Here is a 12,091-nt window from a genome sequence, read left to right on the forward strand (position 1 = left end):
TACACAACCCGGATGGGTGTCATGGATAATTCTGTATTTATTGTTTATTTGTAATTTGCTACAGGAGCTCATTCCAGTGTCCTAGCGATACACAGCGGTACAGAGGAGATCAGTGTGTTGATTAGCATTTTGACTATGGCAATCCTATGATGTATATCAAGCCATCACCTTGTATGGCTTTAATACAGATAATTTCTGTTTGTCAACTAAATGTGTTTTAAAGGGAAATGCTTCAATATTGTGATTGTTCCCTGCTAAAATAGTTTTGTTCCCAGGTTTATTTTTGAAAGTCACAAAATCTTACTACTTTTGTAAAACAGTTGCTTTCTGTAAACATTTGGAAAGCTTAAGAGGAAAGAAAAAAATGAACTCAGCTGTTGTAAGATATGTAATAGAAAATAGAAATCTTAACATAAAAAAGAATGGAAATGCTAATGATGACATCAGACATCACTACATTTCATCCTGCGTTGGCATTTTGCTACGTGTGTGCTCATTCCACAGTATAAAACTCAATACTAGGAAATCCAGGCCTTGCTGCAGTGTCATTGATAAGGGCTTTCTGGCTTGAAAAGCATGCTTAACTCTATAGGCTGGAGAAACTGCTTCTTTCTCTCACAACCAACCAGACATGGACCTACAACAGTATCAGAAGAAGACAGAAAATGGCAGTGACATGGCAGGGCAGGCGCTGGCCCCGTGGGTTTGGAATGGGACTTGAAGGTCTCCAGCTCTGGAGCACAGATGTCAGGCATAGCAGGCCAGCTCTGGAAATATTCATAAATTTCTGGCTGCTTTTCTGGGGCTTGCCTGGCTGGCTGTGGAGAGACTCTGCTCTGGGCTCTCCCTGGTCCCCCAAACAGTAAGCAGAGCCAGCTGGCTTCTCCATGCAGCCAAGTTGGCAGATGAACCAGTTCTACATTGGGGGAGACCAAGAGTCATGGAGGCACTCCATGAGCCAAGTTGGGAGTAAAGAAGAAGCTTATAAATTAGCCTAGAGATTCTAGTCACCAGCGAAGAGCTGAGTACATAAAAGGATGCCTATCTTCCCCAGAAATGACTGAGCTATGCTTGGACTTGTATATTCCTCTGTTTGGTGAATGAGGACTCCATAAAAAATGAATGGCTCTAAATCAGAGAGGCAGACATGATTATATTCTTCCCCTGATCAGACTCCAGCCATGGTCCTCCTATGATGAAGATTCAACCCTGGATTGTAAAAACTAATCTCTCAACATGACTTCATCCATTCCTTCCCCCACATTACAAAACTTAAAACTCTGACATAGTTCCTAACTGAAAATCTGATCCCCAGATTGGATTGACGATCCACAATTCCCTTATCAAAGTGTTTGAGAAAGGTTAAGGCAACCCAAAGGATTTACTGTGTGTTCCAGTCAACACCTGACAACGGGTCCCAGGCAACCATGCCTCAGAGTAGTTATGCAAAGATATTACTCAATAGCTGTGAATACATGCATCTCCCACACTGAGGGATGTCTCTTTCAAGAACCAAATTCATTTATTTAAAGTACAAACTCATGGAGAGAGAAGCCCAACTTGGATGTAGCAGACATGTTGTACCTTCTTCTCATGGCATAGTCCTGATTAGCATCAAGTTTTTATTTTTTAACTACCTTAGAGTCTGCCATTGCATACTTTTGATAGACATAAGCATTAATTTTTGAAACATAGCTTTTAAATAGTGAAATATCAAAGTATAAGCAATCTATTTCCCCATTAAAGTGAAAGTAGGAAGTTGCTTCCACAAGATTGCAATCACCATCCTCTAAGCAAGTTGTCAATATTCCCCACACCCTGGTATTTATACTAATATTTAATTGCTGGTCACTCAGAATAGCCTGAGATATATTGCTTCACTATTAATAAGTAGAATATGATAGAGGTTATAGAATGTTACTTCTGAAATTAGTCAATAGAAACTATGACATATTTTAGATATGTTTTAGCTCCTCTTGGATGGCTCATACTGTGGGAAGTTATCTTTGTCAATTGTTTTGAGAAGCTCAAGAAAGATCGTGGCAGAACATGTCTTTTAAACCATGTCTATAGCCACATAACTAACTGAGCTTTGAGAAAACTGTAGCCATCTCAAATCAGTGTCTGACACCTTGACTGTGGACTTGCTTAGACAAGTTTCTTCTATAGTTTTGACCCATAAAAAATATATGATTAAAGTGTTTGCTGGATTAAGCCATTAAGCTTTGGAGTAATTTGTATACAACAATAGGTATCCACCACAATAACTTGCTACTTCTTATCCAGATTTGGAGTAAAATATTCCTATCTTTGCATGATTATCTTACACTGAATTGTGACCTCCATAAATCATCATGTCTAAAGCTAATGTCTGAAGAAGATCATGTGTAATTAGCAGGGTTTTTGTTTAGCACAGGCATTCTTCAACTGACCACAAAACAATTTGTAGTTACAATAATTATTCTGGAGACTTTTCTTCTGTTTGGATACACTATGGGTATCCATCTCCATATAAAATTTACAAGTCCACTCTTCCTGACAAGATGATTTCCTAAATTCATATGACTTTTGACTGGATCTACTTTTAAATGTCACCTGCAATATTGATTATATATAAGACGGAACTTTGCATTTTCGTTTTTCATTTGGTTTATGTACAGATTGTTTTTTCCTACCATCTCAGGTGGACTTTGCTGTTGCTGATTATATTGTTTTGGGCATAGGATTTCCTTATACTTATTTGCTCTCAAGCAACTTGTCATTTTTGGGCAGCAGAACAGATAGCTTTTATTTCGAACTTAATTTTTATCAGAGTGCAAGGAAATTTCTAGAGTACAATAAATTATCTTTGCAAACTCTTTCTGTGCATCTAAAACCATCTTGGACAGAATCTAGAACAAAAAATTTTAGAGACAACATAATCAATAGTTGCAAAATAGGAAGTATCTTTCTTTAACCAAATGGAAATGCCTGTCCACAGTTATGTTAGGAGAACAATCCTCACCACTCAGAGAGACCCATGTCCTAGTTCCCAATACTCATGAAGAGGTTAGTTTACATGTTAAAAGGCATTTGGAAATGTGATCAAGTTGAAGGTCTTGAAATGGGAAGATTACTTTGATTTCTTCAGATGGACCCAATATAATCACGGGGTTATTGTGAGGGGGTAGGAAGGTCAGAGTCTGAGAGACAATGTGATGTTGTTATGCTTCTGGCTCTGAGGGTTGAAAAAAAAAGGTGTCTAAGTTCAGAGATGAAATGACTAGGTTCTTCTCCTTTGGAACCGTGAACCAAGGGGCTTTGCCAACACTTTGATTTCACTTTGGTGAAACTCCTCAAACATTAGAAATATCTGAATATAAGTCTGTGTTGTTTAAAGCCACCAAGCTTGTGGCAATTTCTAAGTACAGCAGCAGTAAATTAATGTAACTGTCTATATAGGAGACCTAAGGATGGATTTTTCTCAGGTTGAAAAATTTAAAAAGCAAGTCCATCTTTGGTTATGTCCTGGGGAATATTTATTTTCTTCATCATGAGCTTGGTTACTCTTCCCTTTCTTACTCTTTTATTTCCTCAATTCAGCAATAGAGTTACTCGTGAGTGCTTTTGTTTTAGTATACCATAATTTCAACTCTCCAGTGCATTACTCCCACATAGAGGGCAGGAACAGTAGACCCTTCATGCATATGGGATTTGCTGATCTCATTCTCTTATCACTGCTTTCCAGATACAATATTTTAAATGTCCTGGAAAAATAATAACTGCAAAATAAGCCATGAGTTGATCCAAAATAAAGATCCCTTTCTTTTTCTCATGGTTTCAAAACACTTAAGTTTATTTTAATTTGTGTTAGACTCTCATACCAAAGCAATTACATAATCTAAGAAGTACATGTTGAGAGAAAAGTAGCATTAAACAGATACTTCTTTATCTCCCGATAAATGTCTTCTCCCATATGTGTTTTCCTTATGGATCTGGTAGAACACAAAATCTGCTGTCATTAACATTCAGTATACAATATATTATCAGCTATAGTCACAATAACTTTCAACAGGTCTCTTGAACTTATTTACCCTACCTAATTGAAATTTTGTCCCTTTTTACCCACATCTGCATAGACCCTTACTCTAAGCTTCTAGTAATTATGATTTTATACCCTATTACAATGAATTCTATTTTTAAGTATATATTATTGCATATATATATATATATATCTTTGTGTGTGTGATTTTATAATTTGTTAAGAGATAATTCTAACCCAATAATTGCCCCTTTGAAAAAACTGGAATAACTCATGATATTATGAATGTCATTTAAATCATGTTACAAATAATATATTTAATTTAATAATACCTGACAAGATAATGAGTAATATATGCATATATTATACACTAAAATGTATATCTTGTATTCTGAGGAAATTTTAAAAAGAGATTTCATTTTTAATCAGCTGTGATTTCTCTAAGTGCCTTGAATAATCAATTTAGTGCATGTATTAGTTTGATGTTGATAGAATTTTTGATTCTGTAGAGTGAATTTGGTTATAATATTTATGTAGGAAAAAGATATTTTTTTGCTACACCTTATTTGTCTTATTTCTTCTATGCTTACCTTCTTACGGAAGGTAGAAGTGCCAATCTTGTTATGTCTACAGCCAATCTTTTAAATTGGTAAGAAGCTGAGTATAGGTCTTATGTCCACATTACAATCCTGACGGAGACCCTGCAGAGAAAGTGGATGGTTTTAATGAGTAAGCACCAACTCACTTTCATCTCTCTCTCTCTAAAAGCTACCCCAGTTTACAGAGATACGAGAAAAATAAATCTTGATTTTGAAGAGTTCTAAATTATTGTAGTGTGAATGACCAGGGAATAGTATAGATCAAGACAGTGACCAGCTCTTGTGAGAAATGTGTGCAGGGAAAACGTGGTGTCCTTTTGGGAATGGTGTCATTGAGTACCAACAATGTGACTTACTACAGGAATAGCCAGGAGGCTCAAAGGAATGCTCCAAACCATCAAGAAGCACAAAGAGTGACTCTTAAACTATACATCACAGAGGGACAGAATGAGAAGAAGGAAAAGATTAGGTGAGCCTCTTCTCACTGGAACTGTGGGTCGAGTTACTAATAATTCCACTGATTCAAGAGACAGACATCCTCAGATTTACACTGAGCCGAAACCGGGAATTTAGTTGAAGAGAGGGAGGAATGAAGAACGAAGGGGTCTGTACCAGGTTGGAGAAACTCACAGGAACAGTTGGCCTGAACAAGGGAGAGCACATGGGCCCCAGATGCTGTCGGGGAGGCCAGTACAAGACTGATCCAGACCCCTGAACATGGATGTCAATAAGGAGGCCTCTGCACTCCAGGGAGCCTCTGATGGTGGATTAGTATTTTTCCCTGGTGCAAGAAGGGACTTTGAGAGCCCATCCCACGTGAAGGGTTACACTCTGGCCCTGGACACATGGGGAAGGGCCCAGGACCAGCACAGGAAGATTTGGTGGACTTTGCAGAGCCCCCGTTGAGGGCCCTACCCTGCCTGGGGAGTGGTGGGTGGATGGGGTGGGGGTAGGCTGAGGAGGGTTGGGGGTGAGGGGAGGGAGAGGGAGAAGGGACTTGAAACAAGCTTGTTCCCTAACTAGAACTAATAAATAAATTTAAAAAAAGAAAGTAAAAAAAAAGTGCTATTTCCTACGTTCATAGTTAATAGTTATTTTGTATATTGTTAAATTGGATTGTGTGAAGTTCTTATCTTAAATATATTCTCAGTCAACTGTTAAAAAAAAAAAAGAGGCAGAATGTCAAACCAGAGGACTTCTCGGTGCAGGGTTCCTCTTCTGCACCTCTTTCTCTGAGTCACGTTTGGTCTTGTGTGTATCAACACTGTTTAATCTGAACACTGACGGATCTGAACTTGAAAACGAGATAGAAAAGGCTCAGATGTTGCATAAGTCCTTGGCTCTTTACTCCTCTACTCTGTGGGTTTGTGATTCCCAGTTAATCAATAGATGTTCACTCAAACTGTAGTTCAGGAGGAGATGCTAAGAAACACTGAGTGTGCAGTGATAAGTGACAAGCCCTAGAACACTGTGTTTTAGTAAGTTAAATAATCGTGTTATTTTTTCCTTAAAGGCACTTATTATTATGGAAATTATTGGGTTATAGACTGACTTTGTAGCATTTACTCCATTTCACATTAATGTGCTTTCATTTGTCATTTATTATCTATATGTACTTCCTTTTTTATTTTTTTTTACATTTTATTTTATTTTGGGAGGGAGGTTACAAGGGCAGAGGTCGGATATGAAGGGACAAGGAGATGAGTAGGATATGTATGCATGATGTAAAATCTACAAAGAATCAATTTTCTAAAAAAGCAAAAAAAGTAGGTATTTACTTTAGAAATGGTTTTATTTATGTACAAATAATAGTCAACAGTCTATCCATAAATTCTATTTTCCAAAAAGAAAGAGTTTTGTTTTAAAGAAAATTAAAAATGCTGGGTGGATGGCACATGCCGTTAATACCAGTACTCAGGAGACTGAGACAGGGGGATCTCTGAGTTCAAGGCAGCCTGGTCTACAGAGTGGGTTCCAGGACAGTTAGAGCTACATAATAGAGAGACATTGTCTCAAAAATCCAAAAAAAGAAAATCACATAAAAAAATTTAAAAGGCACCAAGATTCTTCTGCTTCTAGACCATTGCTGGGCTGGAGAGAATGGGAGGCAAGGAGTTGTTGGGCCAGAAGACACAACTTGGAATTGAGTGTTCTCCAAAGCTGTCATAAGATACAATTTAGGCAAAGTTTATTCAACCTGTCCCCTTCCCCAACATTCACCAGCTGCCTATTCTAATGGCTGAAGCAGGACAAACAGCCCGGCATAATTCAGCTGCATTGTAGCATTGTATACAGCCCGTATGCAACTCTAAGGAGCTACTAAACAGACTGATTCAGCTGCATTGTAGCATTGTATACAGCCAGTATGCAACTCTAAGGAGCTACTGAACAGACTAAACCAAAACAAGAGACTGAGGCGGTCATGAGAACCATTAGTTCCTTGCTGTGACCTCTGCTTCAATAACCCTAATAAATAGGCAATTCTAGTACAAGGAAAATATTACATCATTACAAATTTTCACACTACCAAGACAGTCAGTACAGTAATGTCACCTGGTGCCATTAAGCAATGGCTCAACCATGTTATGCCCAGAGTTCATGCCTCCATCTACACACAAACTTTGATGTTTTCTGAGCATAACTCAGTGAAACAGAACATTGAGCTGAGCTCTAACTCCCACGAAGGATGCTTTTACAGGCTGCAATGTAAGAGGGAAACATGTGCATCACCTTTGTCTGAGGGACCTTATGAAACCAATGAATAACTTGGGATCAACAGTCTACACTGGTTTCCAGTGTGCCCAGGGCTGGTTGCAGGCGGCACCTTTAGGAAGCATCCTCCATGACCACATCGTCCTGTAACCAACCGCTGCACCATTTTTTCCTACAGCTGCTTTCCTTTGCCTGCAAGAGGAGTCCGGATAAAGTGGATGTTCTGCTTGACTTCTTTGCAACCCGTTGATTATAAACTTAGCCGGCGCTTCTGTTTGATCTCTTCAACTCTCTTCATCGCATCAATAGTTTTACTCCATAGCTCTCCCTGGTATTTCACAGGTTCATTTCTACGTTTTTCAAATTCAAATGAGTTGTCCACCGTGAGCTCCTTGCCAGCTGCCTTCCGGAAGGCTTTAGTCCACCTGACCTTGCGTGGGTTCTGCTTCTTCCTGAAGCTTTTATGACACTTGGATTTGCAGAATCGGAACACCTTGCAATCACTGAGGACGAACATCAAGCAGTGGCCAGGGTAGATGGGCCGGAACAGAAATAACATTTCTCAGTCCTCATGTTGACTCCACATGGGAGCTACCTCCCAGGAACCGAACTTAAGAGGAAGTGATCTATATGTCCTTCTTTATCTGCTATCTTCTTATCTACCTTCTATCTGTCTACTCAAGCCCCCGTACAAACTGATTTTGTTTTAGTAGAATCAGCTTAGATTTCCTCTTATCACTTGGTGAGCCAATAAACATGATTCATACATATAGAAAAGAAAATAGTCTGTAAGAAATTCCGAATAGTAGTTTCTTGATTTAAAAATTTGAAAGTCTCAGGGAAGTTTCTGTTTTCCTTTATGTGTATGCACAAACTGATATGTAAAGCATGCCATTTATTATGTAGTTTTCTTACATGACAATAATTCAAATACTTCACTGTTAATATCAACTTTGTTCATTTTCTTGCCCGAATTTAAGAAAGTATCTAGTCCTTTCATGTTTTAATTATATTCGTGTAGCCAAACATGTATATATTTTGCTGAATGGCTCAATTATATTTAATCTATATCTTGCAAAATATCAAATGAAGTCAAGAAATATTTGCCCAACAGTGGATAAGTGAATTATGTAATGGTTAACTTACAATCCAGGTTTGGCTTCTTGTAACTTGATTACTTAATTTTGGCAAAATAAAATTTGGAGAAATTTATTGAAGAATAATACTAACCACAAAGATATTAAGTGCAAAATATCTTTCCTCAGACTTCTGACATGATGAAAGTTTGTTGGCTTATTGAAGACCCCACAGAACTCTCTGTTGCCTGACATTTGATCTTCCAGCTTTAGAATTTTTAATTGCTTCAACATTTGCTCCCAAAGAAAGAAATCATTGTATAAATAATAGTGTGTAAACAATCACATTTATATTCTTTTGCTCATTCCCAAGCTAACGTAAGAGGATTCCAAGACAACACCTTATTATTGTAGGAGGGATAACTGAACATCTTTGTGAATTAATTCTTCGGACCATTAGTCACTGGTCTGAGCCAAGTAGACAAGAAAATGCTGGAGAATACTGTAGTTTTATCTTTTGGTAGCAAAAGCTGAGTTCTTCTGTAGAGTAAGCTATAGATGTGTGGATGAAGATTCACTGGACTAGGCTCAATATAGGTTAATATAATATTATTCACAGGATTGAATTAATTATCACCAGGAAACTTTTGTTCCAAATTGTGTTGTTCTTAAATATGCCTGAAATAAACTGCCTGGTGTCAGACTTTTGAAATTTGAATCAACACTAGCTCCTGAACTGGGGTTGAACTGGGGTTCCTTCTTGCCTTTCCTGAATAGACACTCTACTGACCTTGATGGTCCCAGAGACACTGCCCCCCCCCAATACTGTGTCTGAAAGGGCTTTATGGGGGTATTAGCATAACCAGATAATTTCACAAAATCATAACAACAGAAGATCAAATCTGTGGTGGTTTGAAAGAAAATGCCTCCCAAAGGGAATGACACTATTAGGAGTTGTGGCCTTGTTGGAAGAAGTGTGTCACTGTGAGGGTGGGCTTTGGGGTCTCTTTTGCTTAAGCTTCCCTCAGTATGACAATCAACTTTCTATTTCCTGCAAGGATATAGGCCTCTCGTCTCCTCCAGCATCACATCTATCTGCCACCATGATCCCTGCCATGAAGATAATGGACTGAACCTCTCAAACTGTAAATGAGGCTCCTCAATTAATGTTTTCCTTATAAGAGTTGCTGTGATCATGGTGTCTGTCTCTTTACAGCAATAAAAACTCAAACAAAGACAAAAAAATCCCAAGCCAATTATGAGAAATATTATGCTTAACATCTTGGGCATAACAAAACCACCTTACATATTTTATCAAAAGTTAGGGTTTTACATTTTTGGTGCTTAAATAATATTCCTATATATGAAACATACTATATTTAGGGAACAGTTTTATAGCAAAAAATTGGTTACTGTATTAAGGGTTACTTTTAGAGGAAAAGGTGAAAGATAATGATGTTAGAAAATGAAATCAATCATGACACAGGACTCTCTCAGTCTATACACACACACACACACACACACACACACACACACAGAGACAGAGAGAGAGAGAGAGAAAGAGAGTTACCATGTCATGAAGTAGAATCATTTACATATAACATGTTATATATACATATATATACATATATATATATATATATATATATATATCTTTCAAATAAAGTACTGAGTATTCACTAGATTTTCTAATTTTATTAATTAACTCTACATATGACCTGTCAAATATTTTATTATCTGTAGTTCACAAAGTTTCTTGATATTGAGAAATAATTTCCTTCCATGAATCTAATTTGTGGCTCAGTTTTTCTTACAGCAAAATAGTGATTTAGATAGGTGGTGTTTTAATTTTTAAGAGATGATCTCCTATGGAAGGCCTCACCCTCCCTGGGGAGCAGAAAGGATATGTGCTAGGTAGGGTTTTAGTTGCCAGGGGGTGGTAGGGGAGGAGGGGAGGGAGACGGAACTGGGATTGATTTGTAAAACAATCTTGTTTTAATTCAAATAAAAAAATCTGCAAAAAAAAAAAAGAGATGGAAGAGGAGATTGCACAGGAGCAATGATTCATCTTGTGTGTCTGTATTCCCTGCCTTACATGGTGAACAACAGTCCTGGAAGCCAGCGGACATAAGACACCTGCCAGCCTTGATAGCAGTAGCCTTGTGCCTGCTGTCACTGTACAGAAACTTTACTCCTGTACCAGTGAACTTTTCATCACTACACTGAAATACTGGTGGTAATTAGCTTAGAAGAGATAACGTTTATCTAGCTCGGAGTTCAGGAAGCTCCAGTCTAAGTTTGGTTTCTCTCTCAGATCTGGATCACTGTTAGGGGTGCAAATGGCAGTAGTCACAAGCTACTTAGCAATGGGTCCCCAGGAAGCATGCTTCCTCCATTGATCATCAGTGAGCACTCCCATTACCTAAGGACTTTCCATATGGCCCACACCCTAAATGTCTCACTGCTTCCCAATACCACTGTCTTACAGGCCCCCACAGGAACCTCTGGGGGGCAATTATCCAGAGCATGTAAACTCCCATAGCCCACAAGATAATTAGCAAGCAGAGGAGCTTAGCAGTTAGTAAACCGATCTATTCCTTCAAGAATGTGGCTTCTTCCCCATGTGGCAAAGATTACATATGCACAACAACTCTTTGTGAAGATAATTTAGTTCAATGGTCTATCCAGTTTGGTTTGCTTCTTGCTTTCAGAGTGTGTGAGGGAGTCAGCTGTGTCTCTCACAGCTTTGTAAGCTCAATTATTTGTCATTAACTTTTTCATGGCTTTGGATATCTTCACCTGCTGACAGCCTGTGGGTCATCATCCTCTTTATCCAGGTCCTTGCATTTTTGGATCTTATAATATTTTTGGCCTTCTGTTTCTACTCTCTCTAATTTCATCCTATCATTTCTTATGAACCAAGATCTTTTGTTCTCAGTGTTGTCTTCTGCTTGTATACTTTTCATTTTATTTCAAAGTATCTCCAACATCCCATAGCCATATATCCTAATTCTTAATTAAAACATGAGTATTATCCGGTGGCTAGTACTGATGTTGCCTCAATACCTTACCAACCATGACAAATTATGTCCTCAACCCAGGAGCCAGAATGAACCATTAGGTTTTTCTTGTCATGTGTTTTCTCATAGCAATGAGAAAAGCCATTAATACACACCCCAATGAGTATATGGCATGCTCATTGACTTCTTAGTTTCCCCGGTCCATTGGCCAAATAAACTATTATAAATTACACAGTCTACGATATTTTGTTACAGTGGCAGAAAACAGAGGAGAGTTCATAACTAAAAAGCTAGGACAAGCCTGAGCAGAGGAATGTCTATACAAGACACAAGAGATTATGGCTGTTCCTAAGCTAAACAGAGGGTCTCTGGAGAATGAAAACACACTCACACCTTTTACCTTGAGCTTTGAGCATCTACAGTGAGAGCCATTTCAGCATGTTGTGCTCTGCATGGCAGACTTGGCAAACTCACTATACCCTGTAAGGAAACTTTGTTTCACTAACATCCTCATCAGACCCCCCCCCCCTCACAAGTTACTGGGCAAAATTGTGTTTCTTTCTTTTTTTTATTACTTTTCTTAAAATTATTAAAAACAATCTTATTTCACATACCAATCCCAGTTCCCCCTCCCTCCTGTCCTTCCATCCCCCCACCATCTTG

The 12,091-nt window shown here is 38.3% G+C and overlaps 1 pseudogene; it reads right to left on the minus strand.

Moving 5' to 3' along the window:
- Nucleotides 1–7,446: 7,446 nt before the first annotated feature.
- LOC100768296 lies at nt 7,447–7,905 on the minus strand (annotated as a pseudogene).
- Nucleotides 7,906–12,091: the final 4,186 nt, after the last annotated feature.

Source organism: Cricetulus griseus, chromosome 4 (genome assembly GCF_003668045.3).
Source record: "Cricetulus griseus strain 17A/GY chromosome 4, alternate assembly CriGri-PICRH-1.0, whole genome shotgun sequence".
NCBI classification, from domain to species: Eukaryota; Metazoa; Chordata; class Mammalia; order Rodentia; family Cricetidae; genus Cricetulus; species Cricetulus griseus.